The 14758-nt window shown below is 47.8% G+C and overlaps 1 protein-coding gene across 4 annotated transcripts in view; it reads left to right on the plus strand.

The window, feature by feature from the left end:
- NCOA1 (nuclear receptor coactivator 1) overlaps positions 1 to 14758 on the plus strand; it is a 155125-nt gene that overhangs the window by 38130 nt on the left and 102237 nt on the right. For all 4 annotated transcript variants that reach the window (XM_048937296.1, XM_048937301.1, XM_048937303.1 and 1 more), the window contains exon 2: positions 8899 to 9067. The gene's annotated coding sequence lies outside the window, so the exon portion shown is untranslated. The remainder of the gene's footprint in view (positions 1 to 8898; positions 9068 to 14758) is intronic.

A 14758-nucleotide genomic window follows, 5' to 3' on the forward strand; every position in this document is an offset into this window, starting at 1 on the left:
AAGTGCCGCACTGAAATAATTAAGAAGGGTAAACATGCATTTTAAACTGCTTGCACACTGTTGTGTTTTCATGCGTAGGAACTTAGCAGTGATGAAGGTTTTGCTTCTTGTTTTTTGTATTTTTTAATTTTTTAACTCATTAGAATTCTCACAATTACCTCTTTACTACTGAACTTACTTTCTGTAGTCATCACTCCCTATCCCTACATTCTGCATGCGTGGAATTGTGCGATTCCTTAATATATGGCGTTACGATCCCAGCATAATTGTTTCTGTAGTATTAATATGCTTTGTGTTATTTAATCGGCAGTCAGGGATTAGAGTCAGCACGGTGCTCCTGAGCTCATACCCAGTCTGTTTATCTGAGCTATCTGCATTGTATAATAATCTCAGATGTGAGTAATGGGGGCGCAGAGAGCCGTGCAGCTTTTCGCATCTTGGAGTGCAGGTTGTTACTGAAAGTCATCTTTATTTCTTTTTTCCCCTTCATCATCCCAATATATTGAATCATTAAGGCACGACACTTAAGAAGTGTCAGAGAACATCCTAGAATTATTTTGTCGGCTTTGCTTCTTAGTGAAGCCTTTTGAGTCAGCTTTCTCGCAACCTCTAAATTGCTTTTGGATATAACGAGCTCTGCCACAGTTTGGATTCAATTAAGATGATGAGATACAGATCAGAAATCATAAGGCCATGGACAGGGATGTTGATCTCATAGAGATGTGTCCACTTCATAGAATCACAGAATGGCCTGGGTTGCAAAGGCCCACAATGCTCATCCAGTTCCAACCCCCTGCTGTGTGCAGGTCACCAACCAGCAGCCCAGGCTGCCCAGAGCCACATCCAGCCTGGCCTTGAATGCCTGCAGGGATGGGGCATCCACAGCCTCCTTGGGCAACCTGTTCCAGTGCCTCACCACCCTCTGGGGGAAAAACTTCCTCCTAAGGTCCAACCTAAGCCTCCCCTGTCTCAGAGCACTTTGCCTCTTCCAGTTGGGCTTACATAGCTTCCACCATGACTTCTGCTGGATGAAGCCATTGGTTTGGTGTGAGTTACATCTTTTTGCACGCACAGAAGGTTGCTGAATGTGCAAACGATGTGTTTGCGTTGTTGGTGTTGGCTGAGGACACCTCTGTGCTTCGTTGCTCCCTCTGGAGATGATGTGAGAAGGGGATCTACCTGGGAATGCCTGCTGGGAAACTATTCCCATGGCATTTATAGAGTCACAGAACCATAGAGTCATTGGAGTTGGAGGGGACTTTTAAATGCCACCTGGTCCCACTCCCTGCACTGAACAGGGACACCCACAGCTCCACCAGTGCTTAGAGCCCATCCAGCCTGACCTTGGCTGTCTGCAGGGACATCCACCACCAATCTGGGCAACCTATGCCAGAGCTTCACTACTCTTATTGTAAAACACTTTGTCTGTATATCCATGTTTTTCCCATTGTGCAGCGTGACCTAGGCCCTCATGAAATAATATGTGTGATGAAATTCCAAATTATTTTTTCAATTACATTTGGTTGTGGAAGAAAGCAAGGCAAGAACATCTGTCCCATGGTGTTTGTTATTAAGTTCGTTTTAATTCGAGGGAATAGGAAGAAAGTGAACAGTTTAAAGAACAGCAGTGCATACTTGTGATCCAATGCACAGCTGTTCCTATTAGAGGAGGTCAGTGTCCAACATCATTTGGTGTCTGAGCATCACTGTGGGTATAGCTGGGCAGCCTGGTCTGCTGGTTGGCAACTCTGCACACAGCAGGGGGTTGAAACATGATGATCATTGAGGTCCTTTTCAACCCAGGCCATTCTGTGGTTCTATGATAGCTGTGCCACGGTGGTTCCCATGCAGCCCCATGTGCAATCATTGCCATTGAATAGAAAGATTTTAAAAAAAAAGATAGGAAAGAGCAAAAAGTCAGGCCCACGTTGCTCGGAGGAAGGTTGTTCTTTGCAGGAGAACTCTGATTAATGATTTTTATTCTTTTTTAAAGTGTGGTAGCAGCTGGTTTTGTTGGAACGGGGAACTTGTGACAGCTTAAATTCCACTTTCAAACATGCGCCTTCTTCGCAGCACATGGAATTAGCATTTGCAGAGCTCTTCAGACCAGTTATTCTCTTCGGTACGAGATCATCTCTGCTGGATTACTTAGAGATAGCTCTAAGTATAGCCCTCTGGAAACGAGGTGCAATTTCAGCGTTTCCAACGAGCTGACATCAGGAAGGCAAGCAGTTATCACCCTTTGGCATCGGTGACAAAATAGTTTGCAAATGACAGTAGGATCTTGTTGAGATAGCTGTTGGGTTTGGAGGAAGAGGAGCCTGAGCAATGCAAGGGTATTAAGCTGTGTAAATAATTATTTGCGCTTATTTGGCCGGCAACCAGCTTCATCCTAATGAGAGAAAATGAATATTCTGGGAATGTGGAAGTTGTTCCAAAAATCAGGGTGATAGCTGAACTCACAGGGCTGATTCAGCCGGCGAGGGAGGAGGAAAGTCTGATCTAATCTATATCAGGAAGTTATTAAAAACTAATATGAAGTGTGCAGTTAAAGCAGTTAATGACTTGAGAGTTCTTGGCCATAAATCTGGTGGTTCTTTGGACCAGGAACAAGCTGTGGACTAATTTGGCAGTTAGTAGCAAAAGGCAGTGAATGGGCACCAGGGCTGCTGGGTGCTGCGTGGATGGGAACGTGCTTTGGGTTTTGTTGGCTGGGGGACTTTCCCCCCCCCTTCAGGCACACTTCTGCTTTCAGCCTGCCTCCAGCTCAGCTTTCTGCAGTAATTAGTGCAGTTCCTGCATTGCACAGTGGTCAGGCAGCTCCAGCACCGCTCTCTGACACCTCACAGTCGGCACTTTGGGGTTTGGAGCGCCGGAGGAATTTCTTAGCCTAGATTTCTGTAGTTTCAAGAGCAAACCTGAGTGCTGCTGGGTGTGCTGGAGGGTGAGGTGGGGGTTAGGGGAAGGTTCTGCCCCAGAGGGCAGTGGGCATGGAGCAGCTCTTGAAGGCAGCAGGCACAGCCCCAGTTTTGGAGCTCCGGGAGCACAGGGACACAGCAAAGGGTTTGGGTTTGAGAGGTGATATGTGAGGACAGGGGTTGGGCTCAATGACCCTTCCAGCCTGGGATATTCTATGGTTCTGCGATTCGGAGCTTTCCAGCTGGGTGAATTCGGCCAGCAAAATGCTGTTGCAGGTTTGCAACACCTGTGAAATCTTGAGCTGGTTCGAAACAACTGTGATTTGCATGAAGATAATAGCTGGGAGCTCTGAGCCCTGCGTTGAGATGAGGCGGGTGAAAGAAGAAAAGCAGCAGTGCAGCAGCTTTATGGCAAGGTGAGCATTCGTGGGCACACAAGTGGTGTGGAGTTCTGCTGGAAGATTTTCCATGCTCCCACCAGCTCGGGCTGCCCAGGGATCCATCCAGCCTGGCCCTGAGCTCCTCCGGGGCTGGGGGCCCTCACAGCTCTGTGGGCAGCAGCACTGCCCTTTGAGTAGAGAGCTTCCACTGCAGCCAGCCCCAGTTGTGCAGGGCTGGTGGTTTGAGCTGTGCCATGTGCTGGGTTCGTGGGAGCGCCTGGTTCTCTGGGATCAGATCAGTTCCTGGGTCTGGGTTGTAACAGCAGGAGCAATCTGCAGATGTAACTTGAGTAATAACATTGCCCGTCGTTATTGATTTGGCTAAACTAACAAAGCCAATCCATTTCTTCTTCAGATTTCTTTTAAAACACATTTTACACTTTCTGCTTTTCATTTAAAGCCCTGCAGTTGCAGCTAGGGCAAGCGAGATCCCTGCACAGCCTGGCACGCGTTCAAAAACCTTACAAGTACAGAAAGCTGTTTATTAAACTTCCTCATGGGCAGATAAGACAGCTCACTTTACTGGAACAAAGTTAATGTATTTTTTGTTGTTGTTGTTGCCGCCTTAGTTGTGTAAAATTATTCTTTCCAAATACAGCCATTGTTTTTCTGACCTTTTAATTTGTGACAGTTAACTGGCAAATGGATTCAGCCCTCTTGCAAAATGGTTTTTCTCTCCATCTCCTGCAATACTTATTTGGTATTGGGTATAAATCAGGCAGTGGCACATGAAAAATTAGATAAGGAGAAAAAGAGGCTTTCCAGATGCATAAAAGCATTTATGTGTTGTGAAGAAAATCCAATTTAAAGGGCACCTGAAAGTGAGTATGTTCATGGGGAAAACAGTGGGAATTAGCATTGCCTTCAGGCTGCTGCCTGAGCGTCCTAAATACCCCTAAAAGGAGGCATTCACATTGGTCCAACAGCACAGAATTGTGGCATCATGGAATTGGTTGAGTTGGAAGGCACCCATGTGTGGTCCAACTCCTGCACTGAACAGGGACGCACAGCTCCATCCGTGCTCAATCCAGCCTGACCTTGTCTGTCTGCAGGGACATCCGCTACTCTCAGAGTGACCTGTGCCAGTGCCTCACTGTGTGCCATTGCTTTGCTAGGGCTTTGTGTGCTGCTGCCAAAGGGAGCTGCACTGGGGAGCTGTATGCACTCACTTCTCCACCGTCACAGTGGTTTTTCCCCAAAGTTACTTCTTTGCAAGATGTTTGCTCTGCAGCAAATAGCAGCTCTGCATTAACAGATAGCCTCTTTCCAAAAGTGCAGCCTCCACAGGGACGTGAGAGCTGTCTGACACTTCCCCAGCTCTCCAGCCCCTGATCATTTAACACCTCCAGGACTCTCTCAGCCGGAGATGATTTCCATCCCGCTGCTCCCCGCCGGTGGATCTTTGCTCTGTGCCTCATCAGTCCTCCCTGTACTCTCACACACTTGCAGCGTGCACAGCATCCTTTGGCAGGGAGCTGCACAGCGGTGCTGGGTCATGTGTGAGGAAACTGTTGCCTCTTGTTTGGGTTTGGACTTGCCACCTGCTACTTTCAGTTGCTGCTCCCTCATTCTTGCACCAAGCAAGCAGCTGCTAGCATGGAGCTACCCTTGCATCCTTTCTTTGCTGCAGCTCATCTGGCTTGGAGAGGGGGGATCTGGCCCTAACTGCAAGTTTGTACATCATGATAAAGATGTGCAACGCCTTTGTTTGTAGTCACAGAATCACCAAGGTTGGAAAAGACCTTCAAGATCATCCAGTCCAACAAGTCAGTCACTTTGGTGAAGGATGCAGATGTTGTGTCCTTTACTTGCAGCTGTAGGAGCCAGTGTGAATTGGAGATGCAGTGGCTTTTGCTCCTGGCCTGTGGGAACGTGAGTAATGTAGGGCACAAGGGCTGATTCCTCTGGGATTTCAGCCCGAGCACCTGATTAATGATGATCTGGTTCTATTTTATGACTTGTTACTTGGCCAATTATTAATCTATTTAATGTATTCCGTGTTACGTAATGCAATTCCGGTTACTTTGGAAATGGTACTTTGCAAAGTTAAATGATTTACAGAACTCCAAGTACGTTGCATCAGAGCTGTTAGGGTTTGCAGGCAGTCTTGCAGTCCTGATAAAAACGCACCGAACTGATCTGTGTTGATAAACATCAGTTATTTGCTTCCTGTGATTCCTAATCAGAGTTTATAGCAGCGCATCCATCGTCTTCCTTGTGATGTGAGCTGCACTGAATGCTCCTTGTTGCCTGGTCGTCCTCCTGGTGTTTAAAATCTTGGTACAACAGCGTGTCTTTGTGTTCTCAAATCTTCAAATTAACTCTTGCTGAGCAGTGGTTGACTGGTTCAGAGGATTTCTTATGCAACTCTGATCATCAAAGTCCCTGGGATACAGGCTGCCCAGAGTGGCGGTGGATGCTCCGTCTCTGCAGACAGCCAAGGTCAGGCTGGATGGGGCTGAGTGCTGATGAAGCTGTTGGTGTCTCTGTTCATTGCAAGGAGGTTGGACCAGATGGCCTTGAAGGGACCCTTTCAACTCTGAGGATTCTACGAAGATCTCCCAACATAAAATGACCAGCTCTGTTAGCTGTTGTTTCACATCTGCCTGAAATGCCATTTGGAGAAGATGTTTCTATATCATCCTGTGGCTTGAGTATACCATCTGCTTTCTTTCTTAATTAACAAACAGCAATATTCATTGCATTCTTCTGCTGTTCCTGTAATACTGTTGGTAGCTGCTCAAATTCAGCCGCTGTTGAAATTTGTTGCTCCTGGATAAGCTGTATAACTTGATACACTCAAACCCACCAGTGCTGTGGTTCTTCCTTCTCTTGCTCTTTTGTACCATTTCATTTTGGGTACATTTTAATATGGGAACAATTGACTCTCTCACATATATCTCTCTATACTAATCTGATAGTTGCTTTCAGTTTCATCAAAGGCAAATTGAGGTGGATATAAGACAGGAACAATCTCCCTTCTTATCAGTAGGAGCCTGATCTTCCCCCAGCCACACACCTCGCTTTAGGGATCTAGAAAGGCATTCTCAGTATTTCCATATGTATTCATGGTTTTTTGTATTTTAGTGCTCCCTCCGTTGAATCAGCCCATCTGTTTATCCTAAGGGTGGTGAAAAAGGCCTCCCACCATGCTGAGGATGGAGGGTGTTGGTTTAAGTTTTGCCTTAATGAGAGATCTAGTTGTTACAAATGATTCCACTATGTCCACTGCTGACTTCTGGCTTTCATCAGAATCCCTGTCTCTGCCATTAAGATGCTCCCTTCCTCTTCTGGACCATATCTCATTGGTGAGCTGAGCCACATATCTTATTTAGGAACTCCAAGATTGTTTCCTGTGGGTTTTATCCAGCTTTTAGACTGGGAGCCAGAGCCATATGGCAGTGTGAATGCCATTTTTGAGCCCATTGCCGTGCATGTGTGTGCAGGGCTGCGTGTTTCAGAGGACATCCCCTCCCTGTGGCTTTGTCCCCCCTCCTTTTGCCTCCTAGATTTTTCATGATTGAATTGCACTGAGTGACATATAGTAGTCTTGTGTTGCTAATGACGGATGGCATTCTAATGACTGCATCCATGTAATTTCTTTTGTAATAGCAAGAGAGGAATGGGTCTGAGGCAGCAATTGTTCTCTCCTCATCTCACTTTAGGTGCTCATATTTGGAGCCCTAAATTTACCCTAGTAATGCTGTAACCCTGTGAGAGAGAAAGAAAAAAGCCATACCTTGGAAGTAATTTATCACACTAATGCAGACTCTGAAAGTGGTGGTTCCTCGGGGACCAAACCTGATCTGCCTGCTGCCTCTTCCAGTCCCACACCTGGCCTCACAGCTTGTCTGTCTGTCCTGCAAGCTGAGCTGTGTGTCATAAAAAAAGGCCACAAAAAAAAAAAAGGAAGAGTTTTCTGCCAGCTCTGTGCCGGCTTTTACGATGGATTGACCATGGGCATCTCCGTTGGGACAGCATCTCCTGTAGGGGCTGCATGTCCATGGTCCATGGGGCCGTGTACCCATGGGATATCTCCATCGGGAACATATGGACCTACTGCTTCTGGACTGCAGAGGGTCCCTACAGTTATGCACTTGAGTTTCCTATTGGCTCCGAGGTGTCTGAGGTTACTAATCATAGATTCATAGAATGGCTTGGGTTGGAAGGGACCTCAAGGATCATGAAGCTCCAACTCGCTTGATGCATGCAGGGCTGCCAACCTCCATATCCAATACTAGACCAGGCTGCCCAGGGCCCCATCCAACCTGGCCTTGAACACCTCCAGGGATGGACGGGGCATCCACAGCCTCTCTGGGCAGCTGTTCCAGCACCTCACCACTCTCATAGTAAAGAACTTCCCCCTGACATCCAACCTAAATTTTCCCTCCTTCAACTTAAAACCATTTCCCCTTGTCCTTCCATTATCTGCCCTTTTAAAGAGTTGACTGTTTGCAGGCTCCCTTTAGGTACTGGAAGTTTGCAATGGAGTCACCCCGCGGCCTTCTCTTCTTCAGGCTGGACAGGCCCAGCTCTTTCAGCCTTAATGAAGATTGATTGCATCTTAGTGGATGCTTCCAGGAAAAGTTGCAGGACACTACTGTGACTTGTGTCTCATCGATGGCTGTGCAAGGAGCGAGCTTGGCTGTAGAACCTGCAATGCATGGAGGGGCTTGGAAACCATTTTCTAAAATTCATCTCTGTAGTTGTTTTTAAATGACTTTTCATGAGAATCCAGGCAGTACTTAGTAATATGAAGAGTACAGTTTTACTTTTCAGCCAAGTAGCACGGCTGTGTTGAAATAACCAGCGTTCGGATGGAGAGGAACAAGGCACAGACTGGTGCGGCTCACAGGAGAGAGGATAGCAGAAGCAAATGGACATCCTGATACCTCTTCATGGCACGTGTGCTTCGGGAGGGAAATAATTATTTATGCTTGTCTCAGGTTTGGAGGCTGCGTCGCTATCGAAGGCGATGCCGCAGGTCTGCGGAAGAGGAGGGACTTGAGAAATCCCCTTGATCCGGATCTAGCTCAAAGCTTAGTAACAGCAGCAATTTACCATTTATCCGCGCCTTTGTGAGGCACCGAACGATCTCATTATCTCTGTGTTTTATGAGTTCGGTGGTGGTCTGCCTGTAAACACCAAACTGTAATTTTGTGGTGCTCGTTTTTATCTCCTCGTTGCATAGATGCTGTCTCGCTCCGAGATGCGTGTGTTTTTCTGGAGGGTAATCGTTACTCCTTAGGAGTGGTGTTGGCAAAGAGGGAGGGGAGAATGATGGATACAGAGTGCTCAGCTCTCATTTATTTTATTTCCACCCGGAAACTTGCAGGGTGAGGAACCTTGACGAATTCTTTTACAAAGAAATAATAATAATAATGAAAACCCTTCACAGTTTACAGCGTTGAGGTCAACGAGCCATTAGCGACGCTGCTGCAAATTAGTAGTTGACCTTAACTCTGCTGTTTTCCCACTTAAAATTGCACCTTGTCAGTTCCTTGAGAGATGATGCAGACAAACTGTCTTTTCCTTGGCAGGATTCGGGAATTGGTGCTGGGCCCCTATCAGAAGAGTTCATGTGAAGACTGCCCATGGCTGGCCGATGCCCGCGTGTGCTGAAGCCGTAGGACCCTGTTGGTTTGCTGTTTAATCACCTGAAGAGCCCAGTTTTTCCCATGAACCATCTTTCACCTCTGGAAGATAGAGGTAAGGTTCCAGGTCTTTGTTTCTTTCTTTCCTCTGGCAAAAAATGGTTTCAACTCGTCACAGGGATGGCTTGTGCTGGAGCACCTCTTCATGTGGAATTAATTACTGACAATGCTGAAAGCAAAAGTCACCGTTTCTCTCTGTCCTTGGCTTTCCCTGGGTTATTTTCCATACATGAGATGTGCAGTCAGTCTAGCTTGCATTCTTGGCTATGAGAGTTGCTTTAAAAGCTCATAAAGATGCAATTACTGCCCTAATCAACTGCGCTTTCTCAATATGTTTTGCAAAATGGAATAGCTAATTGCTGTGGTGACAGAGTGGTACGCGGAGGGTTTGTGCTGAAGAGGTGTGCAAGGGTTACATTATGAGGTGGCTTGTGGTGCTCATGGCTTCTGATCAGGTGAACTGAGTCCAGAACTTGAGGATTCTATAAGCCCCAAACCTGGGAGATCAGAGTGTGTTACAGTGAGGATTAATGCAACTTGGAGAGCAAGAAGTGTGTGCTCAGCGTCCTCGTGGCACTTAACTAGTTGATGCATGTAACAACCTGAACACTCCTGTGGTTTGCCCACAGCCAGCAATATCTTCAAGGAAAATTGTTGTAATGGAACGGTAATTTGGAAAGACAGTAGAATATATTTAGAAATGAACAGAATGGTAAAAGCAAGAGGCAGTTAGAGGCTGGGCTGGCTGCAGCCGCTGTATGGCTGTGGGTCCACGGCTTCTCCCCTGCACAGCTGGGAGTGCTTGTTCCTGTAGACCAGGAGTGGGAATCCTGTCAATTGCACCGGGCAGTCGGCTCTAACTAGTGCAGAAATGACATGCATCACTATGGCTGCTTTTATCTGATGGACTTTTATATTGCTGGTACTGTAATTCTCCTCTGAGTGAGCTGCTTTTGCTTTGGAGTGGGACCTGAGTTTGGCTGGAGAGCAGTGGAAAGCAGAAAGCGGTCCTGTGCTTGACTCTGCCTCCGTGGGGTGGGACAGTGGCAGGAATTAGGCTTGGCTGTGACAGTGGCATCGTGTTGGTGTCACACATTGTCACCATCAGTCCCCACACTCTTAAACATGGAGGAGCCAACACTAGGAGCACTGCTTCTGGTTAATGATTAAGCTATGCTGGTGAACTCGTCTGATTAACAAACAGGTGAATTCAGGATTTTTTACCACAAAAAGCTCACCTTTCCCTCTGTACATAACAGGTACTTTTGGATTGGAAGTGGGGCAGCCATATCGCAAGCAAACAAAAAACCGGAGCTCCTGCTGCTCTTGAGATTTCTTTATTTTTCTCTCCAGCACCTGAGCAGATCCAGCCTGTGGCAGGGTGACCTTGCAGCTCGGTTTGTAGGGGTGGGTTGCCTCTGCTTTTTTCCCTTTTTTCCCCCAACTACATCCCCAAACACTGAGAACAGACAAAACGTGTGCTTGAGCTGAGACAGCTCTGAGCATCAGCATAGCAGCTGCAGCCCAGCCAGGGGAAAGGCTAAATTCCCATTTGTGGGGTGTGCTGTGGGGAGGAAGGGCTCCAGGTGGATTGTAATTGAGGTGCTCTGGATTTCCCCTAATTTAGGGGCTGACAAAGTAGCCCCCGGAATTATTTGTGCGGGGAGCACAGCCTTCATCCCACCTGGCACCTCCCATCCATTGCCTTTTCTCTTTTTTCCCCTACCTACAGTGTTAAATTTCATTCTTTCCTCTAGCAAATGGACATTTTGGCTTTGTATTAAGTTAGTTTGATCTGCTGGAGTTCCCTTTCCCATTATCCTGAGATGGGACTTTGAGATGTAAAACTGTAAATATGCTAGTGGAGCCACTGCCTCCCCGCCCTAGCCCTAGGTCTTTGCCGTGTTGAAACTCCCTCTTTATTCCTTAATGATCATATTCATTCCACTTTAAATAGATTTCCTGCTGTTAACAAGGTTTTCAAGCGTTGCAACACTTCACAAAGCATCTCTCTGGTGAGATGTTTGCAGGAGAAGCAGCCTCTGGTTACCATTGGGAACTGGAGGGTGATGGCAGAGCCAGCAGCGACAGCACTCTCCTTTCTGGGTAGGTTCAGAGAGGGATGTTGTTTGAGCTTTGCTGATGGAAACAGAGGTGTTTGCAGCCCTGTGGAAAGAGCAGCTCCCAGGTTTGTCCCTGTTGCTGGCTGTTAGTGGTACCTGTTGCAGAGGTGTCTGAGCAGTGCTGCAGACAAAAGCTTTCAGGAAGGAGTTCATGGGATTTGAGGTGTCTGCTGGTGACTTTGGCTCCTCTGTAAGAAGTGAAGGGAGAATGGTGCTGTTATGGGAGCTGGTTGTGGTTTCACATCTGAGGGCTTTTTCTGTTCCTTTCTTAAAATCCTAAAATGCTGTCAGGTGCTCTTGTTTTCACTTGTAAGTGATAGGATGGCTTGGGTTGGGAGGGACCTTAATGATCATCCAATTCCAGCACCCAGTGGTTGGATGCTGTATTTACACAGGAAGTCTTTGGGACACTTACCTCATGGAAGAGGTACAAAGAAAACATTTAAACTTACAATCATAGAATCATTTGACTTAAAAGGGACCTTTAAAGGTCATCTGGTCCCACTGTCTGCAGCAAACAGGGACACCCACAGCTCCATCAGTGCTCAGAGCCCCATCCAACCTGATACTGGGTGTCTGCAGGGATGGGGCGCCATCACCTCTCTGGGCAACCTGTGCCAGTGCCTCATGTCTAAGTAAGGGGTTTGTCATCGTACAGTTTTTGCTCAGACCCAGGTAGTTCTTTGGCTATACTCACACACCTGCAGCAGAGCCCCTGTCTAGGTCTGCGATGTCACCGTCGTGTTGCTGTCACCACTGATGTCACGAAGTCCCAGCCAGGGTCCCTTTTGCACACAGTGCTGCAATGGGAGCATCACCCCATGCTGGAGCCGCTTCTGCAGCCATCAGCTCACCGTGACCTGTGCATCACTGCAGCCTCCATACAAATGTATATCCTTCTTGGTGGTCTGTGAAGCTCAACTCATGGTCCCTCGTGCAGATAGGGCTGGCAGTGCTGAGGGGATGGGCTGGAGACACAGAATCACAGAATGGCCAGGGTTGGAAGGGACCTCAAGGATCATGAATCTCCAACCCCCTGCCACATGCAGGGCCACCAACCTCCACGTTTAATGCTAAACCAGGCTGCCCAGGGCCCCATCCAACCTGGCCTTGAACATCTCCAAGGACAGGGCATCCACAACCTCTCGGGCAGCTGTTCCAGCACCTCACCACCCCCTGGGTAAAGAATTTCCCCCTGATGTCCGACCTAAATCTCCCCTCCCTCAAGTTAAAACCATTTCCCCTCGTCCTACACATATCAACCCTTTCAAAGAGTTGATTCCCCTCTTTCAAAGAGTTGATTCCCCTCCCCTCTGTAGGCTGAAACACACTGGTGTACGGGCTGAATGGGATCACAGTCAGCATCCAGCAGGGACGGGAAATGATGCCGGGCATCTTAATGGCTTTTTAGTCTGCTGGGTTCTCTGCTGCCCTCAAGGAATCTCTGCTTCCTGGGCAACAAAGATGATGTATCATTTAATTGAAAACCACACTCAAGTGAGCCTGTGTGTTTTCAGGGCTTAACGATTTGCTGTTCTTTGCCTAATGCAGTATTTGCTGCACAAGCCCTTCCTGTGGATAGAAGGTTATAAAGCGGTACCGATTTATTTTCTCCCATTGTTTCAGCTATTCTGGTAGCTCTTTGTTGGTGCTGTTAGCTACGTCACTGACACTCTCAAGGGCACCTCTTTGGTATGGGACCAGTTCTCTCTGTTAGAAATTCTGCTTTGCTCCTGTTCCAGCATTACCCAGTGATTGGTTGGATCATGTGGAGCTCAGCATGGAAAAGTCTAAGGAAAAGACCAGAGAATCACAGAATGGCTTGGGTTGGAAGGGACCTTAAAGATCATCCAGTTCTGACTCCCCTGCCTTGGGCTGGGTACCCCCCACCAGCTCAGGCTACCCATGGTCCATCCGTGGTCTTGAGTGCCTCAAGGGATGGGGCACCCACAGCTCTGGGCAGCAGTGCTGAGGCCTCACCGCCCTCTGGGTGAAGAATTTGCTCCTAACATCTAATCTGAATCTCCACTTGTTCTATCTCTATCAGACCATGTAAAAAATCAGTTCCCTTCCTGCTCACAAGCTCCCTTCAGGTCCTGGAAGGCCACAGTGAGGTCTCCTCGCAGCCTTCTCTTCTTCAAGCTGAACAAGCCCCGCTCCCTCAGCCTGTCTTCATAGGAGAGGTGCTCCAGCTCTTTGATCATCCTTGCAGCCCTCCTCTGGGCCTGCTCCAACAGCTCTGCATCTCTCCTGTAGTAGAAGCCCCAGGCCTGGATGCAGAACTCCAGCTGGGGCTTCACAAGGGCAGAGCAGATGGGGGAGCTTTTCTCTTGTCACTCGGAGGTTCTGGGCTCTGTTGGAAGGGGTGAGGATATATGGAAGGGGAGCACAGGCCCTTCAGGATGCCTCCCCTCCCCTTGCTCTGTGCAACAGCTTTGCTGGAAGATGTGGCGCAGCAGGACACCTGGAGAGGCATCCTTTTATCTTCAAGAAATAACAAATAAACCTGCTTAGAAGCGCCTTTGTGTTTGTTTGTTTTGGTGCTTTTGATCCTTCTTTGAAAGGGGAAAATTTGAAAAGAGTTAAACCCTCAGTGAGGAGTACTCGGTGCTTTCAGTTAGAGGCTGTTTTCTTTTTCCCCCGTTCACCACTAAAATCATTTTGTAGCGCTGATGTAAGTTGTGTAACCACTTGTCAATAATTCAGGGCGAGTTAGATCTGTTTCTGGTAAACTTTCAAAAGATGAACACAAAACCCCAAACCCGCTGCTTGGCTGACAACAAGCGAGAAGAGTTTCTCTGTTGTTTTTACTTCCTTGACGAGCTGCTTGCATACGCTTTGCTCAGTGCCCAGTTCTGCTCCTGCTGTTTGCAGCAGAAGGGTTGCACTTAAAACACTCAGGCACTCACACTGCCATCACACCTTCTTTCAAATTGCAGGGAGCTGCTGCATCCGTGTGGAGGAGGTGGGAGAAGGGGCCAAAATGTGAAGCATTTCCTGGCCGTTCTGCCCAAGTATGGGTTTCAGTGGTGGTTATTTACCGGTGAGTCAGGTTGGGAGCTGAGACAGTGGCGTCATCTGCAGTCGTACGTTCCAAGAACCAGAAATGCTGGTAAATAATTTTCCTGACAGACGAGTGGTAGGGGCACACCGCCCATGGAATCCTGGTGATTAGGGATGCAAATGTGAATTCTGTTCCTCTTTGCTACGCGTTCCTCTGCCGTGTGCTGTCCTTGCCCTGCCGTGCCGGCACTTCGGATGATGCTTAGCAAATCCAGGAGTGCTGCTGGCTGTGTCCAACACGAGGTGGAATTCAGCATCCACAGAGAGCGTGGAGAAATTGCTGGCTTCAGCGGTGCAGTGGGATGGCTCTCAGCTGGGGCTTTGGCACTTCTGTAGCCCATTCACCGGAACTCTTGCCTGCAGGTGAGAAGGTAACCAATGCTTTTCAAATAACCTATTTCCCTGTATATTCCCATCACTTGCTCTCTTCCTGATGTTTGCTTCTCTTTGAGAATGCTGAGTTAAGGGCTGTTGCAAAGAGGCACAGGTGTTATTGCAAACTCCTCATCAGTGCTTTTTGCTTTCATTTCCTTGAGGACCTCAGCCTCCCCTTGCAGATT

The sequence above is a fragment of the Lagopus muta genome, chromosome 2 (genome assembly GCF_023343835.1).
Source record: "Lagopus muta isolate bLagMut1 chromosome 2, bLagMut1 primary, whole genome shotgun sequence".
In the NCBI taxonomy this organism is placed as follows: Eukaryota; Metazoa; Chordata; class Aves; order Galliformes; family Phasianidae; genus Lagopus; species Lagopus muta.